Source organism: Bombyx mori, chromosome 13 (assembly GCF_030269925.1).
Source record: "Bombyx mori chromosome 13, ASM3026992v2".
Taxonomy (NCBI): Eukaryota; Metazoa; Arthropoda; class Insecta; order Lepidoptera; family Bombycidae; genus Bombyx; species Bombyx mori.
Genome location: NC_085119.1, coordinates 14,320,386 through 14,336,792, shown reverse-complemented (window position 1 = coordinate 14,336,792; position 16,407 = coordinate 14,320,386). Strand labels below are relative to the sequence as shown.

Sequence of the window (16,407 nt, the reverse complement as noted above, 5' to 3'; positions counted from 1 at the left end):
GCCGGAGTCTAGAACTAATTACTCGAGTCCCTTTGGATTTCAAAGAAACCCGAATTTGGCAATGTGTACCGTTCGGATTAGGATACAAGGTCATACTGCCTGGATGCCGCCGCTGTGGCGGAATCAGAATTATATCTGGAGTACCTGGTTTATTCTATTGTAGAACAAAGCAAAAAAGAAATAAATTTGGTTCAGTTCGGACGAAGATATACTATGTCGTCATGGTCTAAACTCTAAAGGATAAGACGTCCGGTGCAATCGTGGTGAGCGATGCACCGGTGTTCGAAGCCCAGGTGGATACCAATTTTTCTAATGAAATACGTACTCACCAAATGTTCACGATTGACATCCACGGTGAAGGAATAGCATCGCGTAATAAAAATGAAACCCGCAAAATTATAATTTGCGTAATTACTGGTACATATTATTATAATATCTTCGATAGGCCAAACAACAAAAATGTTTTAGAACGTCTCACTTTTTACTGTGAGTGGTGAGTGGAGCATTTATGTCGTAGATGTCTATGCGCTCCAGTAACCACTTAACACCAGGTGGACTGTAAGCTAGTCCACCCATCCAAGTAATAAAAAAAAATTTAACCCCTTTTGATGAACATAGTTATTGTAGTTTATAGTATATTTTAAACGATTTTAATATTAATCTTTATAAAACATGATAAAAATAGATTTCCGCTGATGGCGGTCTCTGCAATCCAAGCCACCGGTGACTAAATCCTTCTATCTGAGAAAAAAAAAACCCTCCTTACGATGTGTGCCGTGTCTGGATCACCCGCTATTAGTACCAAAGATTTAACTTAACTTTTGTAGACAGCGGCTTGGCTCTGCCCCTAGCATTGCTGAAGTCCATGGGCGACGGTAACCATTCACCACCAGGTGTATGCTCGTCTGCCTGCATGGGATATAAAAAAAAACCTCAACTCTTTAGTGAGCATTCGTTCGTATATTACAGCTCTAGGAATCTAGAAAGCCTAGCAGAATACAATTTGACAGTTGCCCTCTTCACCTTCAGATTAACAAAGAACTTAACCTCGCTGAAAAATTTCTTTGAAATGAGACAATGCGCTATTCCAAAAAAGAAATCCTATAACATTATTGTGAAATCGACGCTGTCTCACTGATTATGTTTACTCCAAGATACTTGTAGGTACATAATAGTATACATTAAATACATGGTATGTAGTGTGTGTAATGTTTTCTTTAATGATTTAATGTATCTTTTATGCATTATTTTAAAAAAAATATTAGCATTGTGCACTTCTTCTCTATATTCTCTATAACTGTGGAAAATTTCATACTCCTCCGTCCGCACAATTTTCGTAAAAAGGGATACAAGGTTTTTGCTTCACGTATTAATATATAGATTTTGCGGGTTTGATTTTTATTACACGATGTTATTCCTTTACCGCGGAAGTCAATCGTGAACATTTTGTTGAGTACGTATTACATTAGAAAAATTGGTACCCACCTGCGGGATTCGAACACCGGTGCTTCGCTCAACACGTATGCACCGGACGTCTTATCCTTTAGGCCACGACGACTTCGAATTTATTTATGATTTACCAAGACATTGTTGTACATCCGTTTAATGCAAAATTGCATTCCCGATCCTGCGGACAGAATGGAAAGCAGTCGACGTCGCCCAAAACACGTCATCTCGGATCCTCCCGATCCACTAACGGTGCTTCTAGGTACTTCAAGCACCGGTCACCATTCTCGTCGAACCCGTCGCTTGCGACGAAGGGCTCGATGAGTAAATGAACTCTCAGACACAGCCCACTGAGTTTCTCGCCGGATCTTCTCAGTGGGTCGCGATTCCGATCCGGTGGTAGATTCTGCGAAGCACGACTCTTGCTAGGGTTCGTGTTAGCATCGTCGTCAGGTTTGAGCCCCGTGAGTTCACCTACTAGTTGCGGTTACGCTGGAATAGCCTCTCTAGGCTACCAGCATAGGAAGGAAAAAAAAAATAAAAAATAAAAAAAAGGACACGTCACTAAATTCAAAATAAATAATAATGTTTAAAAAAAGTATTTGTGTCGTAAAAGTATGGGTGTCGTAGAAGGCGACTAAGAGCCAAAGCCAGACCAAAGCCAATAAAACCTCGGCCCAAGGTCAACAAAAGCATTCCCAAGGAGGGTTGACGTCAGGCAGACGGCCGGTCATAAAAAATTGCCAAAACTTAAAGCAACATGAGAAGGAATAAAAAGAAGAGCACCAGGGCTAGGGCGTCCCCCGCAGGCGACGCGCAGGGGCAGCACCAGGTCTCTGTGGAAAGTGGACGAGTGTGTGTGGAATTTGGGCAGTATGACTGAGAAAGGAAGGGAGCTAGTAGATGTGTTAAAGAGGAGAAGAATAAATATAGCATGTCTGCAAGAGACTAGGTGGAAAGGAGCGAAAGCTAGAGAGATTGGTGAAGGATATAAGCTGTACTATAGTGGAAGTGATGGAAGTAGGAATGGTGTGGGAGTAGTGTTAGATAAGAAATGGATAGATTGTGTGAAAGACGGGTAAGAGGGGAGTGAGCGAAGATATGGTATATGATAGAAGAGTATGGAAGGAGAAAACATGTTGCGCCGACCCCAGGTGACTGGGAGAAGGGCAGGATAATGATGATGATATAGTCTCCAATATAGACTCCGAAATTTCTATATTTTTTTTGTTAATTACTGAGAGAGAGAGAGAATCGAACCCACGACCCTCGGCGCAATAGTCAGGGGCACAACCTACTGCACCATCGAGTCAGTTTGCCACTAGGCAGCTGCATTCGTTTTCAAAGGGATGTTTTTAGACAGCAATTAAAAATTTGAACTTATACCACCAAGTGATGATGTTAATAACACTTTAATCTTTATTTCCGTTAACCATTTAACAAAGCCAAACGTAAAAACCGCTACTCACATACGTATACCAGTAAAAAAATCCACCAAACGACCGACATTAACCGCTCTCCTAATAAACAAACGGTTTTATTACGACAATGAAAATGAAATCCGATACGCCAATATCAATAAACCGCACTCAATAATTATGAAGTGTTTCTGCTAAAGGCTAGTTTAAACGATCGGCGTCAACGACACACGCGCTTATGGACGTATCGTGTGTATTAGTAGCCCAGAGACATCAGCAATTGAATGCCAACACCATTTCCGAACTGTACTGGTGGTCCCGCGTATTGTCGTACAACCTCTATATAATACAATTGAAGCCGCAATGCTGTATCTTGAAGTGGATGGCAGAATTCATCATGCAACATCCATTGGCTGCAATAATCACTTGAAATCAGATTGTGAGCATATTTGCCTAATGAAAGTAACTAAAAAAAACAAGATTTCGGAATGTCAAATTACAGCTCCCACATTTCAATGGAAGGGCAGGATTTCTTCATGAGTGGATTAAATAGGGTGTTATATTACGAAAATATCGAACATCAATTTAAAGATCGAAAAAAAAACCTATGTTTTTAACGTGAATTGTAAACGTGCCTTTACCAAGAATATAGAAAAGCTTGTATACAAACAGATAGATTGTCAATTTATCCATTATTATATTGTTTCGAAATCATTCGCGTCAATCTAAAAATTCAATTTTGCAAAACCGCTATCCTGTGGATTATGTTAAAATCTTATTCTTTCTCTCGAGTGTTTCATGAGATTCTAATATATGATATTATTTGATTTGTAGATTTGTACCGTCCTTATAACGAAATTGTGATCGTTTTCGTGAGAGCCATTTTTATGAGATGTGTCATTTATAAGTTTTCACTTTTGACTGAAGTTCGCATCTTTCTGTTTTTGTCTTAATTTCTTAGAGTACACAGATAATAAAAGTTTTACGTGCTAGCTACAATATTATCTGGCTACAAAGTAGCATTTCCTATAATCGCAGTGTGTTGGTCAGTTTTGTTTAGATTTAGACGGTTATTGCACTGCATATTTGTTTATGTACTGTGACAGCTTTATTTTATTTCATACTATGTGTATTATGCAATGTATATTTTTATTTATTGTTTTTATTCTGCACTTCATTCAAATCTGCTGTAGCTTTGCCTTTAGTTTGGAAATAATACTTATTAATTAATGCTGCTTGCTTTTCACTATTATTTCTTTTCTTAAGTATCTATCTAAATAAAAATGAATTGCCGTTCGTTAGTCTCGCTAAAACTCGAGAACGGCTGGACCGATTTGGATAATTTTGGTCTTGAATTATTTGTGGAAGTCCAGGGAAGGCTTAAAATGTAAATAAATATGAAAATTCTCGGAATTAAATAAAGTTTAGGTCTTTTATTTATCGATTGAGGCACTACGAAGTCTGCCGGGTCAGCTAATTATAAAATGAAGAATTAACAAAATAGTTTAAAGCATAACATTTAGGGAGATCAAGGTATAAATAAAATTTGCACGATTTTAAACAACACAACTGAATTTTCATTATGTGCATTAATGTTCATAATATAACAGTATAATGACAATATCATCGTACCGTAATTCTTGAGTAATTCTAAATTATTAATATCATATTCTCACGATACGGACAGCTTTAGCGAATTATAAAACGAGCATCACCACACACGAGCATTAGTCCGACAATATGTGAAAATGAAATCCCGCATATTATATCGTAGGGATCCAATAAAGGCCCAAGGGAAACATCTGCGGAAAGAAATTTATTATGTTCACGTATGTCGTGTCGCGGACTTGCCTTAAACATTTTAACCGTAAAAATTTCTGGATAATTTATAATAACTCAGAGAACATTGTATCTGTAAATTTATATTCCAAATCAATTTAAATTTTCATTAACATAAACGGTTTCATCATTTATCATAATTTATAAAATAAAACACTACAAGGGCTTGTTTGCATCTGATGAATAGAGGTGTAGCCTTATTTACAATTACCCACAAAATTTCAGAAACATTTCAGCCGTATTACTTTATAGTTGTAATTCCAATGAGTCACTCCAAAGTATAGCTCCAAACTAAGTTAAAGATGATTGAAAACCAACCAAAACAATCAATTGCCATAAAAAAAAAACGGTATTGCAAAGAAATTTACCTTTAAGTTCAACGAAATTAATACTTAAAATAAATTTCATGTCTAAACTACGTTATTTCAACACATATTTATGAATATTCGCTTATTATTAAAGATAATTCAAATAGACGTGAAGTAAATCGTTACAGACATCCAAACGAACAAGTTTATTATAATAAGAACCACAAGATTTCTCTCTGAGCAGCCGTCTACAGAGATTTAACATAAAAAGTCACTTACGTTAAGTCGACTTATCGAAGAATCTTCGAGTCTCGTATCTTGATGCATGCAGCGTAAATTGTTCACAGGATTTTCATATTGTTTGTCAACAATTTATTAAATCTCCTTTTGAAAATATCTTCGAATATAATTTCAACAAATTAGCTTACTTATATTCAAATTTAGTAGATAATATTATACATAGCCGTAAGGTTTTTTGAATGTTAATTCGTAACGGGCTATCGCTATTTCAAATAATTATGTTGCTCATGAAAATAAACAAGAAAGTATTAACTATTTAACAAAATATGTTTACTCGTGTTTCTAATACACTTAAGGCTAGTAAATATTTTATCATAAAAACGAGAAAAGGGAATTTCGCAAATACTAAACCTTGTTTTTATTTGATTTGCGTTAATACAGTTAAAATGAAACACAAAACAGTAATATGTACTATTTGTCAATACGCTCCACTTGTTCTCGGAACGCTGACTTCTTGAAGTATAAATCAGCATACTATTTGTTCTTAAACACCACAAATGCTAACGCTACGAAAATATCTATGAAGTTCTGCTGAATGCTGAATCTAAAAACTTGTAAATTTTTAAGGTGACAAAATTTGGACACTCCTATAACATAATTTAAATTTATGTAGAGACCTCGTAATTGGAAAGGTCAGGATAATTAAAGATTAATTAGAACAGTTGGCTTTACTCCCTTTAATAGACTGAAACAGTCGCTCATCTAATTAGAGTTGAAATTAAATTAAAGTATCTGATTTGATCGTTTAAGAAACTAAAGAAACTCCTAAACAATTAAGTATAATGAACGGAACAGCTATTTTGAATGCTTCAGAAAATTAGATGATCTCATAGTCCATTTGGTGCTTATTAGTCGGTACCAGACCCGAGTACCTATGTACCACCACCCTGCCGAGTTCTGCCGCGGGGCAGTTATGCATCCTAATTTGAAGGTAGCATAGTTGTTATACTTTACAACCGAAACCTTTCCGAAATAAGAGTAATGAATTTTCATTAAAAAGGAATTACATTTATTTCTTTATAAAATTCATAATAGAAATACATTAGAGTTTATGCATGGTATACGTCTAAGACCTCATTTAAGGATGAATTTTGTCACACCCTATATCGAACCTATAACGAAAATTCTAGATCTCAATAAACTAAAAGCAACAAAGCACAAATCTTGATAAATTATTTGTAAACGAAATCCTAAAATCCGTGGCTGAAATCCCATCTCCCTAACTTCGTTCAATGACCGCGTCAATAAACCCAATCAAAATGTCCAACTTAACCATTTTAATTGGCGTCGCCTCTCCGAGCCCTAATCTCTGGAAGGGCTGTTAAAAAGATTAATAGAAAGGACAAACCGGTCCCAGTATTTAGTGCTCTCAAGTGATTTTCGTTGCAATCCTTTTTGTCCTTACGTTGAAGTTAACAGCTACAGCCGATTAATTGTATGCCCTTGTTTAACGGTTATTGGCTTGAGCCTTTTTTGGATAGATATAGTGTTATGGCCGATACTTGGGCTTTTGTCCGTGTGTAATTATTTTCGGCGCTCGAGATAATCTTTCAAGTGGGAACGATTAACGGCTTTGTTCTACTGTTTAAATTCCGGTTTGGACAATCCTCATTTTATGAGTATCGAATCTTCATTCTTAGTATTAATTGGATGTTAAGCAAAAGTATTTCCGTGCATACAATAGATTATTGTATACAAACAAATGTTTCCTGACCTGAATGCGACAGATATTGAAAGGACAAACCCGTGTAGGCATACAATACGCTCTGCCTCGTCGCAATGTCAATCACGTTGTGATGCATGTGAACTCTGACAAGCACTTCTCATCAATTTGGCAGACTAAATAGCTGATTTGCTATTACTATTACTTTAGTTTAGTGAATTTCGTAAACCGTTTCCACTTACGATGATTTCATCTGTAAAAAAAAACACGTGTGGCACTCGGGAACTGCCGCGGTAAAGTTATTGCATAGCATTTTTTATCAACTTATGCAATTATAATTAGGCAATAATAATTTAATATTAAAACACTAATAAAATAAGACCGCGCTATAATTATAAACATTAACAAAGGGAAAACATTAACTGTCCCCTTCACGCTCATAAGCTAGACGGCGCAAGAGAGAGATGGGCAGACTTCATGATGCGCATGCAGTGCGAGGTCACGCCGCGCGTTTATTCACAAACACAACGCAAACAAGCGCAACGTTTGAATGTATTGAACACCAGCTACATGGTAGACGGAGTGGGGGGTGTTAGATTATCGTTTTCGTTACGGAATTCCTTAATTCGGTCGCCACGCTCAAAGCCCACGATAAAAGCTATGCAATAGATTAAAAACATAGCCTTTTAATAACATCCAATTTAAACAATAAAACACTGGACCGCGAGTATCTCTTTATTCCATGAATGGTGGCCGAGAAATTCATTTCATTTAAGAAAAAAATTACGTAATGTCAACAGTTGTATAAAAATAACAATAACTCTGACGTAATCACGAACATCACAATATCGTCTAATGGTGTGACAATACCCGTATAAAGCTCTTTTCAAACCTTGTTTAAAGAAGGAAAACTTCATAGAGGTCAAAAAATACCATTAAAAGTATCCCATTGCAGAGCTGCACAGTACATGCATTGCTTTAGTAGCAAGTCTTTTTTTATTGTATCGACGAACGACCTTGCGACCCTTCTAGCACTAAGTGGTTATCGAAGTCCGTAAACAATACAACGTGGATAGTTTCATTTAGAATAAGTCTCGATTGTGTAATCATGGGACTTAAAAGTGTTCTCAAAACGGTCACCATACATCATTCCTCAGAGTACTTTCACCCCATAACTTCTATGCAGTGCGTTATGTAGTTCACTTGTCATCGTAAACATGCAACACACAAAATCAGTACATAGATAAAGCTTAATCTGATGAATTTTTGGGTAAAATCATTGTGATATTAGGCTGTAGAGTGGTTCCACAATACAGGAATAATTTGACATTGTCGTAAGTTAGATTATGTAAAATGACTTACTTACGTCGTTAGTGATGGATTCATTTAGCTGTATTTCAACCAAACAAGCGTATATTAAACACTTTTATTTAGATTCAAATCTTCTATTCACAATTACTAAAAGGCTGATCACAAAATACACGAATTTACATTTTAAAATTACAATCCTAGATTATTTCTTTCAAGCCCGAAAATATTTATTTATATTCTTTATTTCGTATCGCCTTTAAGCTTCCGATCGTTTTCATTAACTAACTTGTAAAGCGTGTGTGAGCAGTCCGTCTGGCGTATTGAATCCAATTAACCCAATAGAACGTTCGATATAGGTAGATATTGTAGTTCCATCGCCGTCATGATTAGAGACAATCTTGATGCATGACATCAGTGTTGTGGTATTTTTGGTTTGATTAGAACTAGTGCAAAACATAATAAGCCGTACGTATTGGTTAGCATATAATGGGGAAAATAAATGATATCATTTTTATTTAAATGGCTTACGTAAGTACTATACTGATCTTTATAAAGAGTGCAATTACTCCTCAAGTGGAACCTCTCTTATTTCGTAATAAAGCTAGGTTTCCTCGAAAAGTTTAGCTTCTAGGTAGTTAAGATCGACTTTGTAAATGAGCTTCAAAACACTTGAACTGTTATTACCTCTAGACCTGATTAGTTTACAATGAAAACAAATATAATAGCAATTGTAATCGATGCGTGTTTTATGAATAGTAATAAAATGAAAAATCAAATGTCATCCAAACTCATCAACAAATGTGATTTAAAAGATTACTGTGTAGTAAACCATTGACTTAACTGTCTCGGTAATTTTAAATTTCGATGTGGATCAAACTTTCCAATGAACTACAGAATAATCTGCTATGAATGACAAAACAAGTAAAACAAACTGCAATAATTTTACGATATCAATTAAATGCAAAATTCGTATCTACGCATATAAAATTCAAAATATTCAGTAAATAAAGTTGCATATAGATTGCTACAGATGAACTAAATCATAATATGATTGAAACTCCTAATCAATGTTGAAGAAACAAAAATAAATCAGTAATTGAACGTAAGCTATCCGTGATCATATTCATTGGGGAAGGTCTATAAAAATAATATTTCACTCCGACAATTTACCACGTCTTTTATAATTTTTTAAAGTTCATTTTCACTCCCAACGGGATGTACGAGAAAGTCTTATATACTTCAAAAGCCCGTAAGTATTGTCCATAAAGTAAATTAATCAAAAAGCCCTTCGAATGAAGCCATAAAATGTATTGTAATAAAAAGGACAACGAAACTCTGGGCTGACGCACAGGGATCTTATTGTTAGGGTCAGTTAGAAGCTGCAGACAATATTCTCTCTAATATGTATCTTGTGTCTCTAAGGTATGCTGCTACAGGTATCTTGAGAAACCAAATATATTTCTAAGTCCGAGAGCAAAAAAAAATTAATGAAACGTTAATTGATGTGAAAATAATTTATGTCTGAAGAGATGTGCTCCGCACTAAACGCTTCACTTTCCCCCCTTTGCCTTTTCATGAGTTCTGTCTCATGCGAGGTTTGGATGCTGGTTGTTGAGCGACAGGAGGTTTTAGTCGGTGCAACTCCGACATGCCCCGCCCTCCATCCCTAGTGGAGGGCGGAAGTTAGGTGATTTCCTCCTGACAAAAAAAAAAAATGTCTGAAATCCAGAAATGGCTGAGAATTTCAATGCCCCAGTGTTTTTTTTATTAAATTTAAAAATAATAAAAATAGATTTGCAGTCGTTAAGTAGTAGAAACTGTAAAATTTGAGTTGCAAAAATGCAGCCTTTAAATAAATAGTTCCTAGTCGATTATACAGCTCGAATTACTTAATACTACTGATAAACTTAGCAAAGCTTAGTTAAATGTAAGTGTTTGTGTTTCAAGGATGCTGAGATACCCTTAGTCATTGAAGTTGGAGGTTGAGATATTTCTCTATCTGTTGTGCTTTTTAGCATTTATAATTAAAAATGTAGATTAAATATAGCAAATATTTAAAACTATGTTGAGAAGATTTTGATTGAAATACTAAATTTATCATTTCATTAGAAGTAAATGGCGTAGTCGCTACTCAAGCGCTAGTATAAATGTATTTTATAGCCATTTGAAATGACGCGTGTGTGCTTTTGCGCACATGTAGACTACTAAATAAGTAAATATAAATAATAAAAGTTAAAACTTCAGAAACACGATTAAAAAAGATGAATTAACGATAAACGGCCGAGAAAAAAATCTCAGTGACCTTAGTAGGAAATTAGACCAACTCCGGTCACCGGGCTTGCGATGAAGGGATCGACGAGCGAATTAAACCATAGACACAGCCCACTGAGTTTCTAGCCTTCATCTTAGTGGGTCGCGTTTCCGATCCGGTGGTAGATCCTACGAAGCACTGCTCTTGCTAGGGTCAGTGTTAGCATCACTCCGGTTTGAGCTCCGTGAGCTAACATACTAGTTAAAGTTACGCTGAAATAGCCTCTCAAAGCTATCAGCATAGGTAGAAAAAAAAAAGAAGACCAAATTAAATAATACACTACTGTCATCGGTTCTTGGTAAGCGTGAAAATTATCAAATGTCTGAGTCGTCTAGAGATTTGTAATTGAAATTATAATAACGTTGTATAGATTACAAGTCAGGCTAATTGAAAGTTTAATGTTAGGTGCCCGACTGGCATGAGACTCTCGGGTTGTCAGCTCTGGTATCGACCGGGGATGCGTGTATTCCGCTTCAAAGTCTGGCGCGCACTAATTGGGGGTGCGAATGATGCAACAGATGCGCGGGCGCGGGTAGCGCGGGGTGGGTCGTCGCGGCACGGACCCGAGTCACAATACCTTTGGCTCCTGTTGCCCCGCGAAACGGAACGCTGCGTCACAAAAGCGTTGCAATGAACACAAACAAAATGAATACGTTTTATCAGTATCATTAATAAAATATTCAATAACGGCCCGCTACTGTAGCAACCGATATTACTCACATAATAAATTGTGTACTTCGTATTGTTGTGTGATTCGGTTTTTCAGTATAATTCGGTTGAGGTTAATGTTGTATAATTATACGAATATGAAATACACAGTTTTGTTGGCCAGGAGTGTAGCGAAACTTCGAAATTAATGTCTCCTCTGGGACGATAAATCTTTAAATATTAAAACTGGCAAGGCAGTGGTCGCGGACGGCATTGAATTATGAAATTTCGGAGATTGTACGTCTGTTAACTAATCTGGTGTTAATAGTTAACATTGCCTTTTTTTTATTGCTTAGATGGGTGGACGAGGTCACAGCCCACCTGGTGTTAAGTGGTTACTGGGGCCCATAGACATCTACAACGTAAATGCGCCACCCATCTTGAGATATAAATTCTAAGGTCTCCACAGGAGCGGGTATGCTCACCTTCGATATTCGCATCATCATTTTTAGGAGTTTCATTGACCAATTAACACTGGCTTGGGTCATTGACCACTTGACCGTAAGCTAGTTCAGCCTGTTATAATAAAAACTACGAAACCCTTACTGAGCGGAACCCAACCGAGAATTGGTCAATTCTGTGAATGAACATAAATATAAAATGGACTTAACAGATAAACATTAACATTTTTTTCTTCTAAATATTGTTTTAATAAGTAATAATAAATTGGATGAACATCCTATCATATTAAAATATAAAAATAAATCATCAAGCCAATTACATCAAATTTTCCGTGTTAAACTTTTGTACGGAGTTTCCCTTCTAAAAGAAAATCGTTAAGTAAAAACTTTCCAGCTTCGCAACCGGTATACATATATAAGAAGATGGTAAAATCTGTTGTGTCTGTATATTAAATAAAAGTAATAAAAAAACATAGAACGTATAACTTACTCCTTACGAAATACGAAAATTTAAACAAGAGATTTTCCGAATTATTTCTTGTTGGTCTGTTTGTTACGGATTGATTTGATTATGATGTACCTTCACAAGTACACTAATCTGGAGTATAATCTAGGTTGTTTGAATAAAATTATTAAAAGTAATTAAATACTAAATAATAAATAAATACTAAACTAATACTAAATAATAAATACTGAATAGTAAACAAATTTATTAAAAGTACTCGCACGCCACCTGTCAGACATCAACGGTACAATAAAAGAAATATACCCCGGAGCGCTGATAACAACTGTATCAATTTATACCACGATAGACGAATGCTTTAGGAGGAATAGTAGATAAACACTTCTTTTTCATTCATATAGAAGACTAGCGACCCGCCCTCGCTTCGCTTCGGAAACATTAAATTTTATTATTGATAGCCGAGTATCGCGATGTTACCCACGGTTATTGTCGTACCGCGGGTGACGCCGCGTGGCGAAGCTAGTCTGAAAAAGTAGCCTAAGTTACTTCTTATATCATCAGCTACCTATCAGTGAAAGTCTCGTCAAAATCGATCCAGCCGCTTCAGAGATTAGCCGGAACAAACAGACAGACAGACAAAAATTGTAAAAAATGTCATTTTGGTGTATGTACCGTATATATATTCATATACATGTAGTAAAAAGCGGTTATTTCAATATTACAAACAGACACTCCAATTTTATTTATATGTATAGATGAGTTATCGGAGCTTCACAAGCCCGAGAAACGCTGGTTGGCTGTGGTAAAGATGGATGTAAAGGAGAATAACCTCACCCAGAAGGATGCCAAAGACCAGGCAAAGTAGAGGAGCTTAAGTGGGGAAGCGGACCCTGGTACTTGACGGGAAAACGCTAGGAAGAAGAAGAAGACACGCCCACACGTAGTTGTATCACACGGTTTCACTTGCGTTTAATTTAAAACTCAGTTTTACAATATTATTGAATTTTCCCGAGATTAATGGTCAGTTGTGTAAAATTACAAACCAGAGACTCATATTTATCACAACTTGTAAAACGAACATTTTAGGCCACACAATGAACGGACAACACCTCGTAATGCAAATGAAGCCGCAGTAATCAATTATTATAGAACAAAGTGGTTACCGTAGCAACGGTTATCATTGCAACTGTTATTATCCTACCATGTTAAAATCCGCAAATTATTAATTGAAGGCTATAAGTAAAAAGTATTGGCGTAAAATTAGTTCTCAGTGAACGTCTATATCGCAAAAGGATTATTTTACCAAATTCAAAGTCTTAAGAGTAATTCTTCGAATCTTAAAAATTGAACGCTGTCCTATTAATGACAATTATTGTGCTCCTCCCACACAAGATCGCAGGCACAACCATAAGGCTAGTAAAAAAATAATGAAAAAAAATCTCTTGCTCATCTATCAGTTGATTGACCGCAAATCATCTAATGGGGCCACCAGCTTTTTATTGACACGAAAAGGAAAATGCTGTAAGAAGCCTCGATTCTCGGAAATATAATTTCACGGAATAAAACGTAAAGTATCAAAGGAAGGGCTCGGCGAATCTCGGATTTTTTTATGAGAATCTTATTCGGATTTGTTGCTCGTTAGCATACAATAAAAGTCAGATTCGGGGAAAATTAATTTGAAGTTTAACCATAGTTATCATCTCTGCAAATTAGGTAGGTTTTTTTATGTTTACTTGAACTTTGAGTCACGTGGTATGAAATGGTTAGCCCAAAACGTTTACCGGGTTCGTGTATGATTTTCGCTTTGAAGTGTTTGTAGTGAAAAGGACAAAGGCAAGATTTCTGATAGAGATAGAGCCGGTGTTGTTGCTACGTGGACCGGCGGTCCAAATAATCTTGGACGGTAATTGTTTATATGCAAGCTTATCTCCCCGTGAGCTGAGTTGTACCAGCAAATCGAAGTCCGTGATAAGATTAACTTGCTAGTGTCAGCGCGAATAGATGACTACGGTTCGGAGACTAAGCTTGAATGTTATGTTAGTGCCGTGATGATTATGTTTGATATGATGTTTTTTACTGGTGGTAGGACCTCTTGTGAGTCCGCGCGGGTAGGTACCACCACCCTGCCTATTTCTGCCGTGAAGCAGTAATGCGTTTCGGTTTGAAGGGTGGGGCAGCCGTTTTAACTATACTTGAGACATTAGAGCTTATATCTCAAGGTGGGTGGCGCATTTACGTTGTAGATATCTATGGGCTCCAGTAACCACTTAACACCAGGTGAGCTGTAAGCTCGTCCACCCACCTAAGCAATAAAAAAAGAGTAGTCTACATAGGGCAGAATTGTCATGCCGAAAGCTTGGAGGTTACGAGTGATAATGATCCGGTTGTGCTCTGCTGTGGGCCACAGTAAAATGATGCGCAATGAGAGCGCATACCGCAGAACAAATAAGCGCGTTCAGTCGGCTGCTATGGGCATGTTAAAGTTGGAATGCCGGCTTGTAATAACAACGAATATTATTGATACCATGTGTGTGTGTATACGTGGAAATTTACCTCAAAAATATTAATGTAAGCGCTATTCAGATTTTATTCAATTAAAATCTATGTTAAAACAGCTATCGCGTTACACGTTTATATGAATTATTCTATATGATACCATCATCTCGTTTTTACCATCGCACCGCCCGCAAACCGGAGTAGAGTTCACCCATACTACCTGGAACCACTGCGGTCATCCACAGTGCGTTTCCAGAGGTCTTTTTTGCCACGTACCATCCGGCTATGGAATGAGCTCCCCTCCACGGTGCTTCCTGAGCGCTATGACATGTCTTTCTTCAAACGAGGCTTGTGGAGAGTATTAGGCGGTAGGCAGCGGCTTGGCTCTGCCCCTGGCATTGCTGAAGTCCATGGGCGACGGTAACCACTCACCATTAGGTATGCTCGTTTGCCCACAAGGGCAATAAAAAAACCTAATTTCTATAGTAGATAAGAGGACATTGTTTTAAAACTTTGATTACGTTAGGTGGGGAGACTTGAACGAACAGATGTGAAGTGAAAGTGTTTATATCGACGACGACCATAAGCGTGCTCATCGCCCAACCTCCGAGCTCTCTTCGCTATTTCCTTAGTGCTATGATAAGTCCTTTTTCAGAAGAGATTTGAGGAAAACCCTCAGCTATTGCTGTATCAACAGCGACTGGATATCCTCCTGATAGCTGATGTCAGTATGATCGCTAATTTTTAAATTGATTTGAATGATGAATAAATGATATGATAATAAATGATTGAATAAATGATAATAAATGATTTGAATGATGAATAATGATGAATAAATGAATTTAATAGAACAACGCGTTTGTGACCACATTTGTTGTTCTTCGGGACGTTCAGGCGGAGCGCAAAAAAGGCGAATTCAATCGATACTCAGATAGCTACAGATGTAAATATGTATGAATTAAAACGTGAAGCAAAAACTTTGTACCTCTTTTTACGAAAATTGCGCGGGCGGAGGATTATGAAATTTCCCACACTTATAGAGAATATAGAGTGCAGTTTTTTTTTTTTTTTTTTAATTATGGATAAAAAATACATTAAATCAATAAAAAAATGATTACACATATTGCCATGTATTTGACACACATACGCATGCACATAGATTATACACTTAATATATTTGAAACGCATGCATACTACTTGTTTATTGTCAAACTTTTGTAATTGCCTAAAGTCAATGGTCAAATTGAAAATAGATTAAATGTTGTTTGTTTTTATTAATATTTGTCTAAAGTGTAGTTTGGCGAAATTTATGATTATACTCGTAGAAATATAATAGTTTTTGGCAATAGAATCATAATAGTTTAGAAAACTTACAATTTCAATTAATTATAGTAGAATTTCGACTACTGAGGGACCACTAGTAATAATAAATAAATACTTTAATAAAACGATAATATCTTCCAAAGTAATGTTCATTCATTTTGTGCTAGACGTAATCCATTAAATTTATGACGCACTATCTTAACATCACGACCTTTGGAGGTTAAAGTAGTCGTTACCAGTAACTGTAAAATAATTGTTTAAAGACATGTTATAAGGGTCGTTTATTTGTCTTGAACACCTAAAGCGAGAGAAACTTCGAGGGTGTTGTAAAAATTGTTAACCCTTGATACGAGGATGGCTCGCGACGAAAATTAAGAGAACAGCGCTTTTAAGACAAGTTCTCGTCACTTGGTGCACTTT

General features: G+C 36.4%; 2 protein-coding genes across 4 annotated transcripts in view; one reads left to right on the top strand and one right to left on the bottom strand.

Moving 5' to 3' along the window:
• The window catches only part of LOC101738258 (hemicentin-1), a 304,965-nt gene extending 296,352 nt beyond the window's left edge, over window positions 1–8,613 (bottom strand). For 2 of the 3 annotated variants that reach the window (XM_038015172.2, XM_062671912.1), the window contains exon 1: window positions 8,337–8,613. The gene's annotated coding sequence lies outside the window, so the exon portion shown is untranslated. The remainder of the gene's footprint in view (window positions 1–8,336) is intronic. The other variant, XM_038015173.2, reaches the window with a different exon arrangement.
• LOC119629388 (serine/arginine repetitive matrix protein 1-like) overlaps window positions 1–16,407 on the top strand; it is a 102,766-nt gene that overhangs the window by 50,525 nt on the left and 35,834 nt on the right. The gene's annotated exons all lie outside the window — the stretch shown is intronic.